The sequence below is a fragment of the Aotus nancymaae genome, unplaced genomic scaffold, assembly GCF_030222135.1.
Source record: "Aotus nancymaae isolate 86718 unplaced genomic scaffold, 86718_ANA_hifiasm-v0.15.2.pri h1tg000020l, whole genome shotgun sequence".
Lineage (NCBI taxonomy): Eukaryota > Metazoa > Chordata > Mammalia > Primates > Aotidae > Aotus > Aotus nancymaae.
This window is the reverse complement of record NW_026988432.1, coordinates 42,441,393-42,469,347: the sequence shown is the minus strand read 5'-3', so window position 1 is coordinate 42,469,347 and position 27,955 is coordinate 42,441,393. Positions and strand designations below refer to the sequence as shown.

At 35.9% G+C, this 27,955-nt stretch overlaps 1 protein-coding gene across 35 annotated transcripts in view; it reads left to right on the top strand.

Annotated features, from left to right (window-relative positions):
* DTNA (dystrobrevin alpha) overlaps window positions 1-27,955 on the top strand; it is a 381,211-nt gene that overhangs the window by 119,181 nt on the left and 234,075 nt on the right. The gene's annotated exons all lie outside the window — the stretch shown is intronic.

The following is a 27,955-nucleotide window of genomic DNA, read 5'->3' as shown; positions in this document are numbered from 1 at the left end:
GGCATGTGCCCCCATGATCCAAACAGCTCCTACCAGGCCCCACCTCCAGCTTTGGGGATTACATTTCAATGTGAGATTATGGGAAACAAACATCCAAACTATATCATCTTATTTTTAAAAATTGCCATAGCCACCCTAACCTTCAGCAATCATTACCCTGATCGGTCAGCTGATATCAGCAACAAGGCAAGACCCTCCATGGGCAAAAAGAGTATGACTCAGTAAAGGCTCGGATGATTGTTGGCATTTTTTGCAGGTAAATTTTTTTTTAACTTTTAGTTTCAGAAGTAAATGTACAAGTTGGTTTTATAGATACATTATGTGTCATGGGGGTTTGTTGTACAGATTATTTCATCACCCAAGTAATAAGCATAGTACTCACTAGGTAACTTTTCAGTCCTCACACTCCTCCTATGTTCCACTCTGAAGTAGACCCTGAAATCTATTGTTCCCTTCTTTGTGTCTATGTACTCAATGTTTAGCTTCCACTTATGAGTGAGAACATGAAATGTTTGGTTCTCTTCTTGCATTAGTTCACTTAGGATAATGGCCTCTAGCTCCACCCATGTTGCTGCAAAGGGCATTATCTCATTCTTTGTTATGGCTGCATAGTACTCCATGGAATATGTGTTTCACATTTTCTTTATTCAATCCACCGTTGATGGACACCTACGTTGATTTCATGTATTTGCTATTGTGAATAGTGCTGCAGTTAACATACATGTGCACGTGTCTTTGTGGTAGAACAATTTATATTCCTTTGGGTATATACCCGATAATGGGATTGCTGGATCCAATGGTAGTTCTGTTTTAAGTTATTTGAGAAATTGCCAAACTGCTTTCCACATGGCTGAACTAATTTATATTCCCACTAGCAATGTATAAGTGCTGCCTTTTCTCTGCAGCTTAGCCAGCAGCTATTATTTTTAAAATTTTACTAATGGGCATACTGACTGGTATGAGATTGTATCTCATTGTGGTTTTGATTTGCATTTCTCTGATGATTAGTGATGTTGAGCATTTTTTTCCATATGCTTGTTGGCTACATATATGTCTTCTTAAGTGTCTGTTCATGTCTTTTGCCCACTTTTTAATGGTGTTGTTTGTTTTTTGCTTGTTAATTTAAGTTCCTTATAGATGCCAGATAGTAGATCTTTGTCATCTGCATAGTTTGCAAATATTATATACCATTCTGTGGGTTGTCTACTTACTCTGCTGATAGTTTCTTTGGCTGTGCAGAATCTCTTTGGTTTAACTAGATCCTGTTTGTCAACTTTTGTTTTTGTTTCAATTGTTTTTGCATCTTCATCATAAAATATTTGCCAGGGCCTAGGTCTAAAATGGTATTTCCTAGGTTTTCCTCAAGGGTTTTTAATAGTTTTAGTCTTTACATTTAAGTTTTTAATCCATCTTGTGTTAATTTTTGTAAATGGTATAAGGAAGGGGTTCAGTTTCAATCTTCTGCATATGGCTAGAGAGTTGTCCCAGCACCACTGATTGAATAGGAAGTCTTTTCCCCACTGCTTGTTTTGAAAGGAAGTCCTTTCCCCATTGCTTGTTTTGAAGATCAGATGGCTACAGGTGTGCAGCTTTATTTCTGAGCTCGTTGTTCTGTTCCATTGGTTTATATGTCTATGTCTATTTTTGTACCAGTGTCATAGTGGTTTGGTTACTGCAGCTTTGTAGTATGGTTTGAAGTTGGTAATGTGGTACCTCCAGCTTTGTTCTTTTTGCTTAGGATTGCTTTCACTATTCAGGCTCTTTCTGATTCCATATGAATTTTAGATTTTTAAAATTTTGTGAATAATGTCATTGGTAGTTTGATAGGAATAGCTTTGAATCTGTAAATTTCTTTGAGCAATAAGGTCATTTTAACAATATTGATCCTTCCTATCAATGAGCATTGAATGTTTTTTCATTTGTTTATGTCATCTATGATTTCTTTCAGCAGCATTTGGTAATTCTTATTGTATAGATCGTTCACCTCCCTTGCTAGCTGTATTCTTAGGTATTTTATCTTTTGGGGGCTATTGTGAATGAGATTGACTTCTTGATTTGTCACTCAGCTTGGATACTGTTGATATGAAGAAATTCTACTGATTTTTGTTCATTTATTTTGTACCCAGAAAGTTTGATGATGCTGTTTATCATATCTAAAATATTTTGGGAAGAGTCTGTGGGGCTTTCTAGGTACAGGATCGTATCTGCAACCAGGGATAGTGTAAGTTCCTCCCTTTCTGTTTAGAAGCCTCCAATGTCATTCTCTCATGTGATTTCTTTAACTAGGATTTCCAGTACTATTTTGAATATGTGTAGTGAGAGTGGGCATCCATGTCTTCTTCTGATTCTCAAGAGGAATGCTCCCAGCTTGTACCTGTTCAATATGATGTAGCCTGTGGGTTTGTCATAAATGGCTCTTACTATTTTAAGGCATGTTCCTTCAAAGCCCAGCTTATTGAGGGTTTTTAACATGAAGGAATGCTTTAAATTTTTATCAAAAGCCTTTTCTGCACTTATTGAGACGATCTTGTGGGTTTTGTTTTTAATTCTGTCTATGTGATGAATCACATTTATTGATTTGTGTATGTTGAACCAATCTTGCATCTCAGGGATAAAACCTACTTGATTGTGGTGATTAGCTTTTTGATGTGCTGCTGGATTCAGTTTGCTAGTATTTCCTTGAGGATTTTTGCATCTATTTTCATCAAGGATATTGGCATGAAGTTTTCTTTTATTGTTTTGTCTTTGCCAGGTTTTGGTATCATGATGATGCTGGTTCATAGAATGAATTAGGGAAGAGTTCCCCCTCCTCAGTGTTCTGGAATAGTTTCAGTAATAATGATACTGGCTCTTTTTTACATGTCTTGTAGAAGTCAGCTGTGACAATAAAGTATTTTTAATTAAGGTATCTATGTTATTTTATTAGACATAATGCTATTGCACACTTAAAAGACTACAGCATAATGTAAACATAACTTGTATGTGCACTGGGAAGCCAGAAACTTTGTGTGATTCTTTTATTGTGAAATCTGCTTTCTTATGGTGGTCTGACACTTAACACACGATATCTTTGAGGTATACCTGTATGCACATTTTTAGAGAACTTATTGCACTGCACATTTCCTTCATCTCTTTGATAATATAATTTTCCAACATTATACTGGATCCAGAGAAGCTAATCTGTGGGCTGGGTCACCAAACATTAGAGCTCAGAGAAGGCTTAGATATCATCTAGAGAATAGTTTAGATTGTTGATTTTCCAGAAGAGGAAACCAGTCTAAAGAGATTAACTTTGTCCAAGAGCACAAGGGTCAAGAGTCTAACTCAATTCAGTTCTGTTGTGTTAGATCTTGGGACCTTTAAAATATTCATGTCAACCATTTTTAAAAATAATCCTCCATTTTATTTACAGATGCATATTATATATGCTAAAATTTATATAGAGAGAAAAACTGAAGTCATGTCAATAAATGACTGTGGGTAGAATAGAAAAAAAGCTGGATATAAGTTCTAATGTGTATTCAATACTATCTATAAGATTTTACTTCACAAAACATAATTTGAAGCAAATTGATTAACATTACTTACATGTGGGAGGTGGGGCATAAGTGTGTGTTATAACACTTTTAATTTTTTTCACATATTTAAATGTTTTCTATAAAACATACAAAGATAATGAGATGGGAACGATGATAAAAATACAGGTATTCAGCAAACACTGAATCCATTTACATATAAAACTTAATATTTAGCAACTCTGGATAATTATGATTACAAAGAAGAAATATAAAATCATAATTTTTGCAATGTAAATATGACACCAAACAAATGGAATGTAACACTTAGGGAAATAAGAGGCTATTTGTATATGTGTATGATAATCTTATCCTCCATAGTGGAGATTAAGATTCCTGAAGCAGATAGTTGAAAGTACAGCAACTTCTTCAGTTTTTCACATTTGATTTTATAACTACAGAATAATTTAGGAATGAATATTTCTTTTTTTTCTTTTGTGCTTAATGTTTAACATTATGACATATAGGAAAAATGTACAGAACAATGTTCTCATGTAGTAAATACCTATGTAATCACCACGAAGGCCAACAAACAACATTACCAACAGGCCAGAAGCTTTCTTTGTGCTCCCTTTCAATCTCTGTTCTACCTCCTTTTCAAAGGCAATCACTACACTGACTTTTGAGGCAATTTATTCTTGTTTCTCTTACTTTGTCTATCTCCTGGTGTGGGAAAAACTTTAGTATGTAAGTATCTTCTTGTGTCCAGCTTCTTTGGTTCAATATACTATTTACAAGATTCATCATGTTACCTATAACTGTTACTTGTCCACCATTTTTGACACATATAATAATGATTTGCCAGTCTAAGGTACCTCATTTTATGGAGTTCATCCTGCTTTAATGTTTGTAGACAATATTACAAAATAATTTTGATGACAAAAATCCAGAGATAGAAGGATTAATAATTGTCTGTAAATCATTTTAAATCAATGGTGACTATAAATTACTGTTTCATTCAAACATAGTATCAGATAATTCTGTATACATAGAACAGGCAAGTGGAAGCATGTCCTTCACAGGGTGGAGTAGATAGTTTATAATTCTGTGACTCACTTTACAATCTTCCCAGTCTCCCAATCATGTGTTATGTTTCTTTCTGCCTATGTCACTTTTGGGGGATTATGCCAAACTGTTCCTTTTTAGGATGTAGAATTTTTGGTGTTTTTAAGAGCTTTGTGTTGCTGATGAAGAAAGAACTTCAAAACAATGTCATGTTGTGATCAAAGAAAACAATTACTTGCAATCTTGACTTAGCATTTTTCATTTTCATAAAAATATTGTTCAAGTAAATGACCCTCAATCATGAGGAGAACCTGTATTTTTAAAATTTCTTTTCACTCATTCACCATCTACTTTGATTACCAGCCATGTACCAATTACTTTATGAAGTCTGTGGAGGCAATCTCTGCCCCCAGGGAGCTTAAAGAGTGTAGAGGAAAGGCACATAAAAGCAAATTGTCAATACTTCACATGATAGATAAAATAGGAGCCCTAAAAGTTATTATAGAGGAGGCAGAGGATTAATTCAGGGAAGGATAAACGTGGTGAAAGTTGGAAGATGACTACAAGTATGTCAGGCAGATTTGTGTTTGTGAGTGTGTGCAATATGAATGCAAAATATTATTCTGGAAAAAGTAAATATCATTTAAAAAGTACTGGAGGGGCAAGAGTATGGTATCTTTTGGTAAAGACAAATGGTTTAGCATTGCTAAAGCCTAAAATGTGTTGTAGTGAGTAGTGCAGAATAAGACCGGCAGATTGGGAGAAGCATCATAAAAGGTCATTAACACTATGTTAAACAGGATAACATTTATACTGGGTCAATGGAAAACCATTTAAGAATTATGAGCAGGCAATGACATAACCAATCTGAATGTTAGAAAGACCACTGTTGCCACAGTCTATAAGAAGGGATGGAGGGCAGGGAACTTCAAACCAGGAAGACCAGCAAAGAAGGAATATACTACAAATTCCAAGCAAGAAAAAGTTAGAGCCTAATGCTCTAAAGGAATCATGGTAATGATGTCAATGAGATAGAAAATGGAGTATAAATTTAAGAGATATTTCATAAGTAAAATCAACATGATTTAAAGATTGGATGGGAGGCCAGGAGGAAAAGAGATGTATCAAGGATGGTTCCCAGGGCTCTGACAACAGACTGGTTGGTAATGCCATCCATTGTGATAGAGGATGTGGGAAAAGGTTCACATATGGAAAGGATGAACACCATGGCTTTGGACATTTTGAGTTGGAAGCTTAATGGGATTTCCAAACTGAAATATCCAGTAGTCATTTGGATAAATGGGATAAAATATCTGGTGTAGAGATATTGATTTAAAAGTCATTTGTATATAAATATTTAAAGCTATGAGCAGTATGAGTTATCCCAGAAGCATATCTATCAAAAAGAAAAGAAGGATGGGTAAGAACCCTAGAGAACACTTGTGATTTTGGTTCAGAAAAAGGAATTGTGTCATCAGGAGACATCGAGAAGAATTAGCCAAAGAGGATGGAGGAGTGAAAATAAGGACAGAATGTTTTTACCAAAACCAATGGAAGAATTTTTTTTAAGAGAGTACTGCCAGTGGTATTATATGAAGCAAACAAGATTAGTAAAGACAGAAGTACCTGTTGGCTTCCCCAGTTTGGAGGTCAGAGACAATTTTACTGGGAACAGGTTCAGTATGGTGGTGGGACAAGGATACAGTTTGTACTGGGGTAAGGAGTGAAAGGGAGATGGAGAAGTATAGACAGTCAACATAAGATTGCTATTTGGGAAATTTGGTGGTGTAGGAAGGTAAATGAGAGGTAGCTAAATGGGGAACCAAATTGAAAGACTTTTTTTAATGTCAATTTTAAATAAGATAGGTTTGAAAATATTTGAATATTCATATCAAAAAAGTTCATGGAAATGGATAATTTGAAGATGCAGAAAGTAGAAAATGATTAACTTACAGAGAGTGAAGACAGGAATCCATAGAACAGGTATTTGTGTGAAATACAGCTTACTCATTGTATTAGTTTATTCTTGCATTGTACAAAGATATACCTGAGATTGGGTCACATATAAAGGAAAAATCTTTAATTAGCTCACAGTTCTGCAGGATATACAGGAGGCTTAGAGCTTCTGCTTCTGGGGAGTCCTCAGGAAAGTTACTATTTTGTTAGAAGGTGATGGGGAAGCAGGCACATCTCACATGGCCTGAGACGGAAGAATAGAGAAAGCAGGGAGGTGCTTTACACTTTTAAACAACCAGATCTCAGAAGAACAGCATGAGGGGGATGGTGCTAAACCATTCATGAGAAACCACCCCCATGATCCAATCACCTCCCACCAGGCCTCACCTCCAACATTGAAGATTACATTTCAACATGAGATTTGGGTGAGGACACAGATCTAAACCATACCACTTATTACAAACCAAAATGTACATTGCACAGTTAAAAGTTTTTCTAATTAAAAAAAATGTATTTGGAGTAACTGAATTGCTTTGGGAGCTATTGCATAAAATACTATTAAAAAACAGTGATTTATTGCAAATTTCAAGTGTTTTTTTTTTTAATCGGGAAAATTGATAGATACAATGTGAGCCTTCAATCTAGAAAAATCTTCTCTCAGTTCTACAAATGATTACATAGTATTTGAAACATGATTTCTTAAGGAACATCATATTTACAAATATATATATTATAAATAAATATGTTATATTATATATACATATCTGTAGTATCTATGTATATCTTGTATATTACCTATATTATATACTACATATATGTTATATATATAACTAATATATATATATATAGTGTGTGTGTGTGTGTGTGTGTGTGTGTGTGTATATATATATATATATATCCTGCAGAAGGTATTTTAAAAAGAACTAAATTCTGTGGGAATTGGTAATACTTCTTATTAAATAGAGCTGGCCCACTTCCACGTTCAATGTCGTGTTCATTATTCACAATAGTCAAGATATGGAATCAACCTAAGTGTCCATCAATGGATGGATGAATGGATAAATGTGGTAAATATCTGCAATATCTACTATATAGCCTTAAAAGAGAAGGAAATTCTGTCATACGTAACAACATGGATGAACTTGAAGGACATCATGTTAAGTGAAATAAGCCAGGCACAGAAAGGCAAACACTGCCTGATCTCACTTACATATGGAATCTAAAAAAATTGAATTCGTAGAAACTAAGAGTAGAACAGTGGTTACAAAGGACTGGGGAAGAGATTGGGGAGATGTTGGTCAAAGGATACATTTCAGTTAGAAAGGAGGAATAAGTTCAAGAGCTCTATTGTACAACATAGTAACTATAGTTAATAACTATATTATATTCTTGAAAATTGATAAGGGAGTAGATATTAGGTGTTAATTATAATAAGTATATGAAGTAATGTATATGATAATCTCAATTTAACTATTCCACAATGTATACATATTTCAAAACAACGTGTACATAATATAAAATTTTTATTTGTCAAATAATAAAGACAAAGTTGAACTCATAGAAGCAGAGAGTAGGACAGTGGTTGTAAGAGATGGGCAAAGGGGAAGAATTGGGAGATATTGGCCGAAGGATACAAAATTTCAATTAGGAAGAGTAATTTTTGGAGATCTATTGGTGACTATAGTTAGTAAAAATGTATACTTGAAAATTGCTAAGAGAGTAACTCCTAAATGTTCTCATCACAAAAACAAGTATGTGAGGCAATGTGTGCTAATTAGCTTGACTTAATCGTATAACAATGTATACATATATCAAAACATCACATTGTATACTATAAACATATGAAATTTTTATTTGTCAATTAAACCGTAGTAAAGTAGGGAAATGGAGAGATTGGAAGCCCCCTACACATCTAACTCATGATTTAAACTAGTGTGATTTACCATCAAAAGAACAACTTGAATTGTTATCCACAGACCACACTGGTTTAGTAAAAAGTGCTACGGTTTGGTTTACATGACAGTGAGATAGTTAATTTGAAGTGTCAACTTGACTGGATTAAGGAATATGTTGAAACCTGATAAAGCATTATTTCGGGATGTGTCTGTGAGAGTGTTTCCAGAGAAGTTTAGCATTAGTGGACTGGGTGCGGAAGATCTGCCCTCAATGCAGGCAGGCACCTTGTAATCTGCTAGCAGCCAAGAGAGAACAAAAACAGAGACAAGGTGAATATGTTGATGTATCTGCTGGAGCTGGGGTACACTCTTCCTCTCTTGTCCTTGGACAACAACTCCAGGCTCCCTAGCTTTTGGACGTACACTATTCCTCGTCCCCCTCTCCACTCCTCTTCTCAGGCTTTTGGCCACAGAGTAGAGTTACACCATCAGCTCCCACGGTTCTGAAGCCTTCAGATTGGGCTGAGCCATGTTACCAGCATCCCAAGGTCTGCAGCTTGCAGATGACATGTCATGGAACTTCTCAGCCTCCGTAATCATGTGTGCCAATTTGTTTAATAAATCCTCTCCCATATATCTATATCTGTATATATCTTTATCTTTATATACCCTATTGGTTCTGTCTCTCTGAAGAAACTGGACTAATACAGATGGGTAACGTCAGACTCTCTTAAAAATAGAAAAGTTTTTTTTCAAAGAAATACCTTGGGATAATGAACATGGCTATGTGTTCAGGCATATGGCACCACCATGGGGCAGATCTCCCAGGGCACCATTCACATGGAATACATTGGAGCTGCATAACTTGATAACCCTGCCAGTGTAGGCTCGAAGTCCAGAAAATTCAGGCTTTACCTAAATAAGGAACAAAAATCTGATTCAGGTACCAAGATCTGAGCCTTGAGCAAGAACAGACAGACTTTACAAGACTTTTATTTTGGTTATTGAGAGACTGCAATAAACATCAGAAGCAAATCAAGGGAAACTTCATTCATACTGTAGATTTTTTGGTGTTGGAGTTTTGTAGAATTTTCTAACAGATAGAAGTGCCTTTTCTAAAAAAAATGTATCGTTGAAATATTTTCTTATTTGTGAAAAGTCACTTTATCTTTCTGATCCTCTGATTCTCTATTTAATTTTCACCAATTAATCTCAGGAGCTTAAGGGCAGTGTTCTATTTGGAGAACATTCTAGGCTAGAATCAGTAACTACAATTAGAACCCATAGGAGAAAGAAATGAAGACAGGGCTTTCAGGGCTCTTATATCCTTAAACTCACTCATTCACTCATTAATTCAATCAATAAGTACTTTTGAACACATGTTATGTGGCAGGCAGTGTGCTATGTCCTGGCCATGAGCCTAATGAAGAAACTAAGAGTAGGCTAATGGTACAAGGAATTAGACACATGCTGAGGGAGAAGGCATCATGTAGAGCAAGAAATGCAGTCACACCACTGAATGGGGCATCAGTGTTGTTCTCTGAAGCTGCATTTTAAAAACTATAATTTGGAAGATCCAAATGTGTTGAAAATTGTCCTTAGAAGCTATTTTAACTTTACACAGATGTGGCGCTTTTATAACAGGAAAATGCTCATATTTTCAGCTCAAGTTCTTAAGTCGGGAAAACATGGCAGATGCTTCTGATAAGCATAAGAGATTGACTTGAACTGAATTTTTAATTAAAATTACCTAAAGGCCTGGTGAAATGATTTCCCATGACTGTCCAAGTCCATGAAAAGTTCTGCCCACCAATGAGGAAAGAAATTGTGTCATATTCACATCAAAAGCACAAGAAAAATACAAGGTAATCAGTTATGGATGGATTATGTCATAAAGTTTTCTTGAATGATACAATGAAAATACAATTTTCATTTCACTTTTGCCAGTTGCAGATCAATTAATTCATAAAGACACTGAAGTAAATAAATTAACAATAATGTAAAATGCTGAGAACTGTGTAACATTGATATATTAACATTTCTATAGACAGTACTGCCTATGCTTAATAATATCTGTTATTGCATTTTTGGTATAGCAACTGCCCCTTAAATAAAGATGATCTGACAGCACAACTGACTAACTTACATTTAAATCTAGACTTTAACATTATTTTTGAGTAAACAAATTAGGAAAGCATCAAAGATTTTCTTCTCATGTGCCATATGCCACATAATTTCAAGTATAATCGATGTTAACTGTGGAAATGTTTGTTCCTCAAAAAGATAGCTATTGAGAAGGCTGACATGTTAAATAAAGTTGAAATTTAATAGAAACTTAATTAGCAAGTATTGTGAAATTCTTTTTATAAACAATGCCATCTTAGGTACTTTGAGAGATAAAAAGATGAATTAGACAGGATTGTGACTCATCCAGAGCTCACAATACACAGTGGGAAACAGCTGTGATAAGTGCTTTAATAGCTAAATAAACAACATCAAGGCTGAAAGTATTACAGGGAGTGGAGTAATTAATTCCAGTTGGGACATTTTTTTTTTCAGAGTCTCACTTTGTCACAGAGGCTTGAGTGGAATGCAGTAGACTGATCTTGGCTCACTGCAACCTCTGCTTCCTAGGTTTAAGCGATTCTCCTGCCTCAGTCTCCTAAAGAGCTGGAATTGCAGGCAGATGCCACCAAACCCAGTTAATTTTTGTATTTTTAGTAGAGATGTGGTTTCACCATGTTGCCCAGGCTGGTCTTGAACTCCTGGCCTCAGGTGATCCGCCTGCCTCAACTTCCCAAAATGCTGAGATTGTAGGTGTGCCCCTACCGCGCCCGGCCAGGGACACCTTTTAAGTGATGTATGTCAGGTGAAGCATTAGATACCAGAGGACAATAGTACAAACATATGATGTGTCCCTTTCCTTTGGGGAACTTATCTTCTTGAAAACATAAGATATACATAAAATGTATGTCGACGTTTATACACATATATATACCCACAAAAAATATTATCAAATACACAATTGCATACAAAAGAAAAAAAAAAGTCTTTGATCAGAATGTACAGGCTCTGAGAGTTCAGTAGAAGGAGAAGTTGGTATCAACGTGAGAGATTAACTGACATCTTGGAGAAGGTAGACCATGAGATGGGAGAGGATGTGCTGGAAGTATTTGCAAAAGTAGCAGAAGGTAAAACTTGAAACAATGAAAACAATGAAAGAAGGCAGAACTGACTATAGCCTATTCCATGAACTTCAGAGACTGACCGTCTTCTTTGGGGAAGCTTGGAAGAACTAATTGGTTGCATTAAGGGTAGGATGGGGGTGTTTTTGTGAATGCCAAGACGAGGAATCTGGACTTGATCTGATAGGAACAGGAAATTCCTGTAAACTGTCAAGCAGCCTAGTGATACATGAAAGCAACTAGAAAGATTAGGCTTGCAATTATTGCTTTTTTTGAGGAATTGTTTTATATAAAATTTCTCTAAACAGTTTAGAATCTATAAAGCTTTAGGCAGATGTACAATATGTTATTATTACATCAGACACATACAGAGAACTAATGAGTGTGTATGCAACCCTAACACTTGTGAAAGTGTTCTGTAAAATCTTATAAGTAAAACTTAGAAGAAATCACTTAGTTGGCCTGCTCTACCATAAAGGCGCAGATGAAAAACAGAGATAATGGATTAACTTTTAGTAAAACAATGTCAGAGAAACCAAAGTGAAAATGCTCCATGGGCCTATCACAGATATTTTAAGAACCTTCAGAAGTTATCCTGAAGTTAAAAAAAGGAAATTTATCTTTTGTAAGACTTTTTTTTTTTAAGAGGGAAATATCTTCAAGAGTTACAAACTGGTCATTACACCTTTAATACCTCAGAAGAGACAGACCCAACAGGTTTCTAGCAAACAACAGAGCATTTAATGTAGGTAGTAATCTACATGACCTTATAAAGGGAAAATCAGAGCAGACCAGTTCAATTTCCACCCAAAACAGAGTACTAGATCTTAGTGATAAGGAGGCCATAATGTGGCTGAATGTTTGTAATTTTTTTTTATTCCTTTACTTTATAATGTAAGTCTTTAGGGTCTGCTTCAGTTGGCATTCTTTTTAAGAACCTACACAGATGCAGCCTGGGGGTGTCATGTGTGGACACAGATGATGAGGATTTATATCCAGATATTATTTACTGTTTAAGTGTGTCTTACCATTAACGTGGAAACATTTGTCTGTAGCTGATAAGCTCACTGGTCCAAGGTATGTGCTAATGGCATCGAACTAACAGAAATGCCTTCCAAGTAGACTCACATGCTCCTGGTGTCAGGTTACCAGCTGGGCTCACTCCTTCCCATTGACTCACAATGCATGTTTTTGTAGCTAGAAGAACCTGACAAGAATGATATAACAAGATAAATTTGTCATCACCACTAGAAGGAAAAAAAATTCATAAATTCTGCTTAAGCAAAAGTTTATACCTACAGATGAGTCTGACAAACAATCGACTCATTCAAAATATCCACCACTTCAAGAAAGCTGATGATTTAACTGACTTGATCTTTTTTGTGTTCACTTGGTTAGTCAAAACAAACAAACAAATTTACCCTTGAAGCCAAGAATATCTGTGTGAGAATGTGTGACAGTTGGGGAACCAACAATCATTCACAGTGGTACCTGTGTAAAGTGTCTTCACTTACTCTATGACTGAAGTCCCCACTGCTCACTTTAACCAGGGACAAATTCTTTCCAACACCCCATGGTTCCTTCCCAGTCCATTCTTCTCAGGGCCCTGTCAGTTCCCATAGCATCCTCCTGGCCAATGCCCACATATCCATTCAAGATATTAAGTTTAGGTCCACCAACATCAATAAGCCTTAGACATCACAGAGGGACATGCTATCTGAAAAGTCCCTTTCAATATCTGCAAATGAAATTATTCTCAGATCTCTGGCCTCATCATCTTTATAAAGCTCAGTCTGGTGTTCTTCGCCTCTCTCAGAACATGGTGCTCAACCTTGAGTTCCTGAGTCAGGGAAGGATGATACACATGATCTGTGCTAGTACAGCTGTGCTTGTTGAGAATTCCACCCACAGCCCAGCCTCTCTTTTGAATGTGTGCTAAGTCTGGGCAAAATACGAAAGTAGAATATGAAAGATTTTCTTTAAAAATCTTCATTCAATTTTTGACTTCCCAATTCTGCTTATATTTCTTCTAACATTAGTTACTTGTAGGAATTCCCTGGTACACCCTTCTGTCTGACAATATCCTAATTTTTTTTTCTTTCTTTTTTGGTAGAGATGGGATATCACTGTGTTGCCTAGGCTGGTCTCCATCTGCTGGCCTCAAGTGATACTTCTGCCTTGGCCTCCCAGAGTGCTGGGATAACAAGCATGAGCCACTGTGCTTGGCTCAAATTTGCTAAAATATGAATTCTAATCATTAAGAATATTCAAGTTATCTAAAATAGCTATTAACTCAGAGGCTTTTTTAACTCATTTCTCTAGCTTTTATGAAGGCCACTTAAAATCCTTCTTATACATTCCTTCTCTGCTAACCAAAGTCTATAACTCATTTTATTTTTAATATAATAAGAAGTTAGAAGATATAAGATAGCTGTGTGCCAAATCAATTCTACTGAAAGGTCTTTAAATGATTTGGTAAAAGATTCACATAGTCTAGTGACACAGTGATTTATTTTGATCCTCTTTTGCCATAGGGGTCTTTAGACATGACATGCAATTTTATAAAGAAAGCTAGCCATCAGGTTAGGGATCCATTTGTAGAGAAAGACTCATATCCCTCGGCCTCTACTTACACAATGTTCAAATTGCATTATGTTTATTGAGATTTTCTTTCATGGAATCCAGATAAATCTTACTTGATGCCTTTTCAAAGAATTGCTTATCAGAGAATTTCCAGTAACCTTCTGGCATTTCCAAATTGCATATTCCCTGGATAACAACTTTATTTATCGTAATTGTAAAGTTTCAATGTTTCTAAAAATGTATGTAATGCAGAAAGATATATGTGTGAAGTATTATTGGCTGCCTGGATTTCTTAAAAACTCTGTACATTCTTTTTTTCATACTTGACCTTGTTGGTCACACTTGGTAAGCTTATATTTTCAAACTGGTTGACATACATTAAACCTACCACACTCATAGTTTAAATCATTTAAAATGTATGATATTCACAGTACACTGTTTCTTAACTAAAATAATAATTTTATCTAGACCCTTTCTTCTTAGTAGTATAAATAATTTCATGAGTGTTACTAATAATCAAATATTTTATTAAATTATGAAATGGCATATCATATAAATATTTTCACAATTAGAATAATTCTCTACTATGTTTACACAAGCTCTTTCATTTTCTTTATTAATAAAGAGCAATTCAGTCCTCACTAAAGCTCAACTTCAGCTTCAATTATAACACGAAAAGCTTACTTCATTATTAAGAATTAACCTAGGTTTTTCCCAGTGCTTGAAAATTTTTCTTATTGTAAATTACCTCAGGTCTTTCAACTAAAGCAATACTTACCAAAGGATATTCTGTTAGGATGCCTTGATGGAGTTTCCATAAGTAATTGTACTAAGAGCCAGTAAGTGAGGTTGAGACTTGGGAGAACTGGTTAGATTTTTTTATCCCTTTACTTTACTTTCTTTTTATCTTATTGCCATTGTTGTTGAGATTCCTAATAAGTATGGTACTTTCAGCCCTAGCTCAGAGGGTATCTAGAAGTGGTCCAAGGAATTCAGTCAACATGCTACCTGTTCTCCTGGGATAGTATTTCATGAGAAAAACAGTAAATTCCAGTCTTAGTGAGATCTTTCCAGGAAAGCCTAAGATGGCCATTCATCTGGGCTTCCAGGACAAGTGCTGTTTAAAACCTGCAACTTCTTCAGTCCTCTGGGCCAGCCATGCCTGTTACCTGTGGTCAACTAAAACCCAGCATATAAACCTCTCCAGTCCTTCATTTTTCCTGGGCTTCTGTCACCAGACACAATGTCCTGAACCACCTTCCTCCTAACTTCTTCCATTTTGAACTGACTGCTGTTCCTTCAAACTTCCACACTGTCACTCTCTTCACTGAGCATCTCTCCATCTCCTGGGCTTGATGGATGCCTGCTGGGCCTCTGATTCCATGGCTTTCCCAACAGCTCAGTCCAGGGAAAGCTGCTTATTCTATCTCACCCTCTGTGCCATAGGATTAAATGATGTGGTTGGCATTTTTCCCCTTTCCCAAAGTGGTTTCCAGGGCATATTCTACCATCACTGAATGAATATCTCTTTTTGGGATATATGGTGTCAACCCTTACTTCTCTCTACCTCAGTTATCACTACTATGAATGTACTTGTTGAAGAGTTCAGAAGACAGTGCATTTTTTTGTCACACCCTGGCAACTGCCATCATCTTAAGTGACTTTACATCTGGGTGGATGATCCATAAAAAGGAGGGCTTATAGAGTCTTGGCTTCACTGACTCCCATCACCTTCTCTATCCCACTTCAGGCAACCCACCACTCAGCCACATCATCATATTGAGTAACCCAATCCTCCTGAATTTATAAAATCATAAATGAAATAACTGATTCTAACTCTAAGCCTTAGCTGCTAATCACATGTAATGTATAATCATTTTATTCTGTAATAATCATATGTTATGTTACAGGGTTACTGTGAGGGTTAGTCAGAAATAAGAAAATGAAGAGCTGGGAATAGTGACTGAAAGGATTTGAAAGGGGAGACTAGTAGCAAAGAGATCAGTGGAAACTTCATTTTATTTGGAACGAAGAGGCTCCTGGAAGCCTGGATAGAGGCAGTAGCACCATAGGAAAAGAGTGTTAGTTTCCAGAGACATGAGTGAAATAAAATTGGGAGGATTTAATAACCTCTTGGATTTAAAGAGGAGGAGCAAGGAGTAGAGGCTGACTCCAAAGTGGCTAGCTTGGAAGACTAATTGTATTGTAGCTCTGTTAATGCATCGGGGAAGGTGGAGCAGATAAATGATACATTTCAGGTATTATTACGTTAAGCTGTCCAAAAAAAAAGAGGTAGGTATATGTGTTTGGAATTCAGAAGACTAGCCAGAGTAAAAGATAAAGCTGTGAAATCATTAGCATATAAATGTTATTGAAGTTATGACAGTAGATGAAGTCACCCAGGGAGAGGAATGTGTAGAATTAGGAAAAGAAAGGATAACTTTCTGAAGGACCCCAACATCATAGGCATGGCTAGGAGACAGAGTCAATCACAGGGCCAGAGAAGGAAGTAATGGTTACAAATAAAAATGATTTAAATGATGATAATAGCTATCATGTATTGAGTGCTTATTATTACCAAGTAGTTTTGCCACACATTTTATATGCATTATAGCACAGGAGTTTAGCGCACACGTAGTGCTTGGTTTCAAATTACAAATTCTACCATTTACTAGCTCTTGCCATGACCAAGTTACTTAAGCACTCTGTGCTGCTATGGCTTGAGGATAATAAAAAATGCCAAACTTACAGAGTTAGCTTGAAGCCTAAAATAGTTAATGGATAATTTAAGGCAGTGTCTGACTCATAGGAAGTCCTATGTAAGGGTTAACAGTTATTTTTATTATTCAAATTGTAATTTCACAATAACTCAATGAGAAAGCATAATTTTCATCCCTATTTTCAAATTGGGGAAACTGAGATTCAAAAAGTTTACTTATAGCCAAGTGTCAGAGTTTATATTTGAAAGAGATCTACCTAACTAGAGAGTCCCAAGTATTTAGTGAGCAGGAAAGGATGTTGCAGAAAACAAAAAAGCAAATAGTTTTAAGAAGCAGAGAGTGACTAAAAGACCTAAATACAATGAATTTGTCATGAAAATAATCCATAAAGCATTTTTTAAATTCATCTGGTCTAACAGTAGCAATAAAGATTTGATGAGGACAGCATGATGTCAGAGTTGGTCAGTAACAAGGAACTGTTACCACCTGGAAATTGAGCTACCAGGAGTCTGTTTACACTCCTGCCCTGAGCTGTGTACCAAGGATTCCCATGTGCAAACTTGTCCATCACCCAAGAGTCACTGTGCACAGCAGATCTTACAGATATGATCTGCAATTATGTCAATACAATGAACCCACTGGGTTCTCCTCAAATTTAGTCAGCTATACTTCTATTGGTAGTTTCACAATTCTCCATTTGGCAGATAAGGTTTTTGCTTACTACTTTGCACCATTCTCATGGACTTCACTTTTTAAAATCATTGTCTTGGTGTCTCATAACATTTGTAATCTAATATGCTTTTTAGTTAAAGAAAATAGAATTTATTTCTATTTTCTTTAATCCATTTACATTAATTAATCCATTTAAATTAAATTAATAGATTTTAATCCATTTGTAATGTAAACTTCACAAAATGGATTTATAAATCCCTTGGCACCAGAAGTAGATTACAGGACACCATGCTTTTCCTTCTCCTTGTATGGTACCACAGACATAAATGGCTCATGCACGTGGGACATTTTGTGTCAACTTTTTCTTACCAGTCCATGAAGCTTATGTTCCCTATGTTAATGGTGATTTAAGAAGAGGATCATTTAGCAAGCAAGCCAAGTGGTTCCCATTGCATCTCGGCTCTTTCAAATGTGGTGGCTGCAAATGATGCTGCTATGCTTTGTTGTAGGTTTCTATAAAACGCTGGGCATGGTGCCTTATTTAACAGTTCCCTAGTGCTATTTTGGAAAAGCCCTCTGCAGAAAATGCCAGAACTCAGCTTGAACTCTTGTCCCCTGTCAGGGAGAATCTTTGTATCAGCGGGATTTCTCAGCTGTTTCAGAAATCATTCAGCCCTTTACTGGTAAATTTTGTTCCTGTAAAATGTGGCAACTGTAGCTTATCCTAATTGTTAATCCTAAGAGCTTTAAAAGCAAAGAATTTTATCAGGGAACTTCAATCTTTGCTACAAACATTTATGTAGAAATCTTAATTTTAATTCACTAAAGATTTTCCCTTGTTTTTCAACTCACTTTTAAAAACATATTAATGCTTATTTTCATCTTCAGCAGTAAAACGAGGTTTTCTTTTTCTGTGAAGATAGTCCACCTGCAATTAACAACAATAATTTGCTAAATTAATAGTTAGTATATCCTTTGTTATATACCAAATTCTCTTTCATTTTTATTATTTGTGGTGCTATTATTATCCCTATTTTACAGCTTACAAAACTGGGACATAGAGAGGATAAAAAAAAATCTGAAATTTAGTAAATGGCAAAACCAATATTTGAATCCAGGTAGTCTCATTCCAGAGCCATATTTGATGAATGAAGAAGATCTAGAACATTAAGTTAATGTATCTTCCTTGTGATGAATCAATGGTAACTATTCTGGTATCTAGATTAAGACAATTCTTTACAACCTTTGGTGAGTTCCAAAAGTCCACTGTGAGTTAATTCTTTGGAACTGAGAATACAATGCTAGAGAAGTCTGGTGCTCTGCCCAAGCCCACAAAATATCATTTGAAGTATAAGGTCGGTGAAATGCAATATATTTAGAGTAACCAATGTCAAAGCTATGATGTTGTGATATCAGACATCAAGGGAAACATAAAACAGTATGTAATATTTAAAATTATTTGAATAGTATTGCTTGAATAAATGGTAGGTTTAATTATACAATGAAGGGAAATATAAAGATCTGTTGCAGTAAGAAAGCCATAAGAAAATAACTGAATCAGGGACATTACGAGACATGCTAATTTTTGGTGAAGTGAAAAATTGCAAGCTGAGAAACAGAAAAGCAGGCAGATAGGGATAGGAGAGGGAGAGGTGGTATGCGGAAAACTGTTTGAATACACACAGTACTAACAGGTCATGCACTCAAAGGGCTCCTCTCACTTTTAAGTATGGTATGTTTTGTGGAACACACACACACACACACACACACACGCCACATCTATTTCCCTGTCTGACCACCCACTATTAATTGCTAAGAATTGGGGCAGCCCAAGGACATCCATACCTGAAGAACCACAGAGTAGTGAACAGTCTCCTGAGTTTCCAGCCTAAGGAAAAAGAGAGTAAGTGAGAAAACAGAGCATACTTTCTTAAAACGTCAACCAATTGTTTGGGTATCATCAAAATTGGTTTCTGTGGACTTAAGTAGGAATAATATCAATTTAATGGATTAATGAGATAATACTGAAAATCTATGGTACTTTTTGCAGCACATAGTAGATATCCAATAGATGGTAGTTAATAGTATTACAGGAGAAAACAGATGTGCTTCCTCAAGCCCCCAACCAAAAAAGGAAAGAAAGCATAGTGCATTTCTATTTGGTGTATTTTAAGTCAGATTTTTAGATTTGAGGTTGAGATTTGGAAGATAAAACCTCGAGAGATGTTTGTCTTTCCCTCATTGTGGTTGCAGTTTTCATCACGTTTTCTCTAAAGCATTTACTCCTTTGCCCAAATCGCACTTTTGTATATTATCTATTCTCAAACTTTTTAGTCTCTGAGGTCTTCATGCTTGTAAAAATTATTCAAAGGACTTTGTTTGTATGGGTTGCACCTGTTGATATTGTCCAAATTAGAAATTAAAATTTAGAAATTTAGACTTTTTTTACTTATGAATTAAGTCAAAAATAACAAACCATTTACATATTACCATGACACTTTATTAAAAAGAAACCATAATTTATAAACAAAAATTTAGTAAAAAAGACAGCATGTTTAACATTTTTGCAAATCTTTTTAACGTTTGGCTTAATAAAGAACAGTTGAATTCTCACAATTGCTTCTGCATTTGATCTGTTGCAATATGTTGTTTTTGTTGAAGTATGTGAAGAAAATCCAGTCTCACACATATATGTAGTTAGAAAAGGCAAGAGTATTTTCATAGCCTTTTCAGAAAATTGTGGATATTCTTTTATATAGCACATAAACTCAAAAAGTGGTTGTTTCTTTTTAAAAAAGTTTAATTAACAAATATAAACTGTATACCATGTACAAAATATTAGTTTGAAATGTATATACATTGTGGAATGGCTAAATTGAGCTAATTAACATATACACTACCTCAATCCTTTTTTTTTGTAGTGAGAACACTTACAATCTGTTCTCTTAGCAATTTTCAAGAATGTAATACATTGTTATTAACTATAATCACTGTATTGTACTGAAAGTTTTACTCACCATTATTCTTGCACCATCAGTGCAAATGGTAACATAGTGAATAAATCTAGTAACATGTTAGCATTATGATTTATTCCTCCTTTCTAACTGAAATGTATCCTTCAACCAGTATGTCCCAACTCCCCACCCTAACCCCTGATAACTACCATTCTGTTCTCAATTTCTATGAATTCAACTTTTTTAGATTCTACATTTAAGTGAGATCATGTGGTATTTGTCTTTCTGTGCCTGGCTTATTTCACTTAATATAATGTCCCTCAGGTTCATCCATGTTGTTGCAAATGATAGGATTTTCTTCTTTTTAAAGGCTGAATAGTATTCTATTGTGTATAAATGACACGTTATTATTCTTTTATTTATGGATATACATTTAGGTGAATTCCATATTTTAACTATTTTAAATAATGCTGCAATTAGTATGAGAATGTAGATATTTCTTTGACCTACAGATTTCATTTCCTTTTAATATATACCCAATACTGGGATTGCTGGATCATACGGCAGTTCTGTATTTAATAGGAACCTCCACACTGTTTTCCATAATAGCTGTACTAGCTTATATTCAACACAGGATTGTTTCTTAAAGGTGAGTTGCAGTGTAGAATCTTAAACCATATTAATGAACTTTGCATAATTTATTACATTAAAATCCATTATGTGTCTCATACTTCATATATATTTTTAACCTAGGTATGATTTTATAACATTATGCATTGATCATTTGGAGAATATTGGTTTACAAAACTTATGTAGGTCTTCCAAATATTGACCTATTTTACTTAACAATAACAAAAACACCACTTTGTTAATATAACCATTGATCTCATCAATCTTTTATCTCAATCAAAAGTCTTTTAGGTACTGGGAAGCTGTCACACTCATGGAGACAAAGGCAAGTTTTCCAAATTTCTAATTTTTGCTAGAAAGCTCCAATCTTATCACTGGCAACAAATACTGTCATTTGTTTTACTTGAAGTGACAGCTCAATTCTTTCAAAATTTTTTCATTTTTAAAAAAAAAAAAAAAAAGTTGTGAAATATCCAAGGTTGAATAACTATAGTTTGTCTGTCAGTCTTCTTTCACTTAAAATGATGTTCCACAAAAGGCATCTAGCCCAGCTGACAATCAATTGCACAGATGTCTCACATGTGTGTGCACTCATGTACTCGTTGATGTGCAGCAAGTCTTTATGTATACTTTCCATTTCATCACACAAAATGTTAAAAAAAGACATATATTTGAGAGTGATATTTAAGGAAATTAATTTTTTTTGAGACAAAGTCTCACTCGGTCACCCAGGCTGGAGTGCAGTGGCATGATCTCAACTCAGTGCAGCCTCTACCTCCGGGGTTCAAGCATTTCTCCTACCTCAGCCTCTGTATAGCTGGGACTACAGGCGCCCACCACCATGCTCAGTTAATTTTTGTATTTTCAGTAGAGACATGGTTTCACCATGTTGACCAGGCTGGTCTTGAACTCCTGACTTCAATTGATCCGCCGGCCTCGGCCTCCCAAAGTTCTTGTCTTGGATTAACAGGCATGAGCCGTTAATCCAACAATGCCAGGCTGAAAATTAATAAGTTTAAATGTTTCATCAAGGACACCCTGAAGTAAAACAAACTTTTTTAAAAAACTGTAGTTAAAAATTACTAGTGAAGTCTGAGTAACTCTCTCAATTCTTGTGGAGGTGCTGAAAGTTTTCACATCGTTGTTCTTGCACCATCAGTGCAAATAGTAGCACAGTGAATAAAGCTGGTAAGATGTTAGCATTATGATGAAGACAGTATTCATTTTATGGATACCCTGAAAGAGTCTCAGGGACTCCCAGCTGCCCATGGACCACACTGCGAGGAACAGAACCATACAGAATGCTTCTTTCTAAGTTTGTCTTGTTTTGTCTCATTTTAAAGCTTCTCCCTTCTCACCTACAACTTTTAAGTCATTGAGTTCCAGAATCCAAAATCATGACTCTGCCATAAGAATATTCAGAATAAAATTCAGATAATAGGTGTTGGTTAAAATGAATTTAGTAATCTATTTGCTGAGAGTCTTGAAATTCTGTAGGAGACATTGATACTTGATGAATACTTACTAGGAGACTTTGTCATTGACTGGAACTTCCAGGGCATTTCTTCTGAAAGGAGCCCAGAGAAGAGAGATGAAAATAGTTGGCACCTGCCAGTTGCTTAATACCCTCCAAAATGGCTGAGTTTCTAAATAAATAAATGCCATACTTATATAATACCTTGATTGCTTAATTGCTGATATTTACTCCTAATTATTCCAAAAGAAAGGAAATGGATGGAATTATGTCCTAAGGTTGTGCCAAGAGCAAAGAAACTAGGTATATCTTCAGCCCCCCATAATTTGTTTCAGGGCCAGTCTGTTGCTATCAGTGGCATACTCTGCTGTTGACTTTTCGCAATCAAGATTTAATTAAATGCAGTTCATTGCCCTCTTCACAGTTCTTATCACATCCTTCAGAAGTGTAAAGCCACTGTTACTGTCTAAAACATGCTGCCCAAGTGAGAAAATTATAGGAAAAAATATATCTATTTCTTCCCCAGAATTGGATGGGAAAGTACCCAAAAGGAGAATATATAAAAATGAGTGAATTTCTTACATGTGTAAATATGGCAAGTTAGCTAATTAAAACCCCATTCCATTTGGCTCTCAGATACTATTAGTCTAAAAATTTGCTTAGCTCTTAGTCCCCACTCCACAAAGCACTCTCACCCCACCACCACAGTCTAGCATCTAGTAGCATTTCCTCTGAACATTACAGAACAGGACCCGGACCTGTGGATTTGAGGCTAGACAGACACAGTTCTTTCTCAGAGGTAGATTTGTATTATCCCAGCTTATGAAACTGCAAAGCAGTTTATTAAATTTTGTAGTGATAAATGTAAGTGTTACAAGGATACTCTCCATAGAAAGGGAAATAGAACCAGGGAGTTGCTTAATAAGATTAAATCAGAGTAAGATCAATTAGCTGGGTCACTCAAATATTTAAGAGCATTGAGCTAAGCATATATTTCAATAGCAAAGGTAAATTTGTCATTACAATCTTTTTCACGTGAACTCATTATTGTCGTTTTTGCCTGGGCATCTCCTCTTCACATTGGAAAGAGTGAGGTTTGTCCATCGTCAGATAGATCCCAGGCATCTCAGTACCACTTCTTATCGTTGTCTGACCTTTGCTTACTACTTAGCCTCCTTTCGCTAAAGAGTATTCCTAGAAATTAAATGAAGTAATGGATACAGAACACGTAATGAAATGCCTGGCATGAGTTGGGAGAGCAAGTATTAATCCCTTCTGAAGCTTGCTTTTTCTATGCCTCTGTTGCTGACTCTCCCTGCAATTCTCATGAACACTTTATTCTCTTAGGTATGCAAATACCCTAAGTACAGTTATTGTTCAGTCTTGTTAATAATGGTTGATATTTACTGAGTGCTAACTGTGCACTAAGCATTATATATAATAAATTTTTTAAATACATTATTTCCTTCACTCCTCGCAGCAATCCTGTGACAAGAGCTATAATTATTTCTGTATTACAGAAGAAGACAAATGAGATACAATGTTTAATTAATTTACCTGCCTGGAAAAGGACAGAGCTGAGATAGGCATCTAGGCAGTCTAACTCCAGCAACCATGTTTCTGGTTGGTACCCTACACTGACACTCAAGGATGACCTGCCTAGGCATCATTCTTTATCTTCCCAAGGGGACTTTGCAAACTCTAGTTTATTTCTTTATGCGTTGATTTACAGCTTAATTCTCAGAGGATATCTTAGTTCCTCATTTCTATATTCTATATGGGAACATGCTACTATCACCTTAATTCATAAGCATTTCTGATTGCTTAATTCATAAATAGAGAAGAATATGATACTCTTGCCCACAATGAAAGCAGTATTTCACTATTCAAAATAATAAGTTCGAGCAATTATCCTGGCATACATTCACATTTTAAATCAGTATTTTTTGATCACCTCTGTTTTCCAGGCATTGTTTTTTGTTTGTTTTGGTTTTTGGTTTTTTGGTTGTGGTTTTTTGGGGTTTTTTTTTTTTTTGAGACAGAATTTCACTCTTGCTGCCCAGGCTGGAGTGCAATGGCACGATCTAGTCTCACTGCAACCTCCGCCTCCCAGGTTCAAGTGATTCCCCAGCCTCAGCATCCCGAGTAACTGGGATTACAGGCATGTGCCGCCACGTCAGCTAATTTTGTATTTTTACTAGAGACAGGGTTTCATCACATTGGTCAGGCTGGTCTCAAACTCCTGACCTCAGGTGATCCACTCACCTCTGCCTCCTGAAGTGTTGGGATTACAGGTGTAAGCCACCACACCTGGCCCCAGGCATTGTTTGAGGTACTAGTGATACACCTTAGACTAGAGATTGTCAGCCTGTTCACATTAACTTTTCAGGCAAATCATCCTTTGTTGTGGAGAGCTGTCCTGTGCTTTGTGGCATGCTTAGCAGCATCCCTGTCCTCTACCCACAAGATGCCAATAGCATCACCCCCCTCCCTAGTTGTGACAACCAAAACTGTCTCCAGACATTGCCAAATGTCCTCTGGAGAGAAACAGCAAAATTGCTCCTGGTTGAGACCCTCCTGAATGAGCCCTGCTTTCATGAAGCTTCCATATGAATGTGCTAAAAAAAAAAAAAAAAAAGAAAAAGGAGACAAAGATAAATAATAGAATTGCAGGTAATATCGACACAGCATGAGGGAGGGGCCCATTTAAGTATGATAGTCAGATACCTCACCTCCAAGCCGCCTTCATATCCCAAAGCACTGCTCAAACTAAACTTCTCTGAATTGATAAGTTGCATAGTACTGCAAAAACCCCTTCAGCAAAAGGTTTTTATCAGCCTACTTCGATTGAACTTCATAATTCATGTTCAAGCTATAAACACAGCTCTTTCTGATCTACTCCAGGACTCAAAAGGAAAGAAATACAAGTTAAATTAGAATTGGTGGCGGTGTTTTTTTTTTTAATTTCTTCTTCTTTTCTTTCTTATTCTCATTCTGCTCCCATGGAGTCTCAGTGCTTCTCTCTATTTAGAAATGAAGAGGGCCTGCAAGGTCAGCTGCTAGCCTGGCAGATAACAACAGCAGAAGTTGTGACATCATCTGGCTTCATTCTGTTCTGTTTTTATTTGGACACATTTCCCTGAGATTTACTTAGATGAGATTAGGATAACAGTTCAGAGATTATTTTTAAAAATATATCTTTTAAGGTATAAAAGATTGCACTTAAAAGTTCCAGTAAAAGCCTTTGATGCAAATTTCTCCTGATCTGAGTTTCAAACTCTGCCAGAAATGACTATTAACCTACAGTTGGACAATCAGAGATAATAATGCTTTATTTTATCATATTTTCATATGATCATCACCATTTTGTCAGCAGCTTCCTACTTGCACCTTGCAGACCATTTCATTACCTCTTCCAGCAGCAGCTGTGGGATGGTGTGACTGACTCCCTGCCTGTCTGTCCCTCTACTGAGTTCTGTCTCCTTTTCGCCAGTGCTCACAGGCAGAAAGACAGGCATCCATAGATTAACAATTCTCTCTCATTGGTCTGTAGACAGTTGGCCTTCTGGCTTCATTCTGTATTGATGCTCCAGGTCCAATAGCTGACCCTTGTTGTCCTTTCTACCCTCTATCTCTATTCTTATAGGGGCTGCATTCTCACCGAGAATACCTAATGCCCATGGCAAGGACCTCTCCTGCCAATCACAGACATTTATTCTTTCGCTTATTTGTTCATTCATCCTATAGACATTTATGGAATGCAAATATAATTCAGAGCACGTGCTAGGTACAGATGCCCACCCCTTGATAGTCCTACGAGTCTTTCTAGACTTCTTGCTATTGGGCACTATGCTTTGACCAACTGCCCAGAGTGTCTCCCATGATTTGAACCTAAGCCCAGCTAAATTGTTTGCTTCATCTTTAAAAACCAATTTGAAGTTTATATTCCTTCTAGCCTTTACCTAACCTACTCCAGAACTGGCTAGTCTCTATTTTCATATTAAAGTTTAAAAGTTTATTCTTAAAGGTTTATTTTTTCCTTATGGACGTCTAGCTACTTTTCATTGCATATGAAGGACTTACAGGCAGTGGCAGATGTTGTTTGGTTTATTTGTTGTTTGCTTTTTTTTTTGGAAGGCATTTGAATTTTACTAGACACCATCAATTTACGTTATCTATAAACCTGGAGTACAGATTTTATTAATAATCAAATAATTGATGTGCTATTTTATAATAAATGTTGCTACCAGTAAAAATAAATATTAAAATAAAAATCTTATCTAGAAGATTTCTAGAACACAGAGTAGATAATACATGAGCATAAGGGTAAGCCAGATAAGTCTTTAACTGTCTAATGAATTACAGAATCTCAAAGGCCTACAGGAACTTATTAGTCACTTATCAAATTCCATGCCTAAAAATAATTACAACTATTAATAATGTGATAATTAGCATTTAATGAATAATTTCTATGTACTCTGTTATAAGTGAAAAATATGATTGATTTAATTTAATACTGGAAAATTCTCCTCTTCGGCACTGGGAACTGGTCACTGACCATAGCAGCCTGAGATGTTTCAGATGACTGAATATTGCAGACTTCTTCAGTTTACCCAGGCTAAACCATCCCCCTCTGGAACCTGGCCGATCAGGCCTACTATGTCTTCCTATGACAGCCCTTTAAATATTTGACAACAATCATGCTTTTCTTGAACCTTCTTTCCTCCAGGTGGAACAATATCAATAATTTATTTAAGCAATTTATTCACTTATAGTATGAGATTCTTTTCTGGAGGAATTCCCCCAATCCCGGGACCCAACCGTCTCCCTCCTATCAAATATCATTGCTTCTCAAAATGTGGCCCAGATAACCAAACATTATGTTTCAGGCATAAACAGAGCTGGGGAATTCTGTATTTGGTTCTTTGCTATTGGGCACTACGTTTTGACCAGCTGCCCTTATTTATTTTAATGTAAATAAGTTCATATAAGGACTTCAGCTTGGAGTTGAGTGGTGTAGAGAAATAAAGAGCAAGGACAGAAAACATTGTATGCCAGAGAGCTGAGTTTCCTGAATTAAGTTACATGTGTGCTGACTTTCATGTATGCCAAGAGCTTAAAAGTAATCCCTGAAAAACAGTCACATAGAACAAAGTTGTGGCAAACCATAACCCACCAAATAGGCATTAATATTCTTCCCAGCACCATTACTATATAAGGATTGTACTCTATTCAGAACTATTGTTTAACTACTTTATAGCTGCCTTTCAAGTAATATATATTGGTTATCCACTGGATATGAGGTA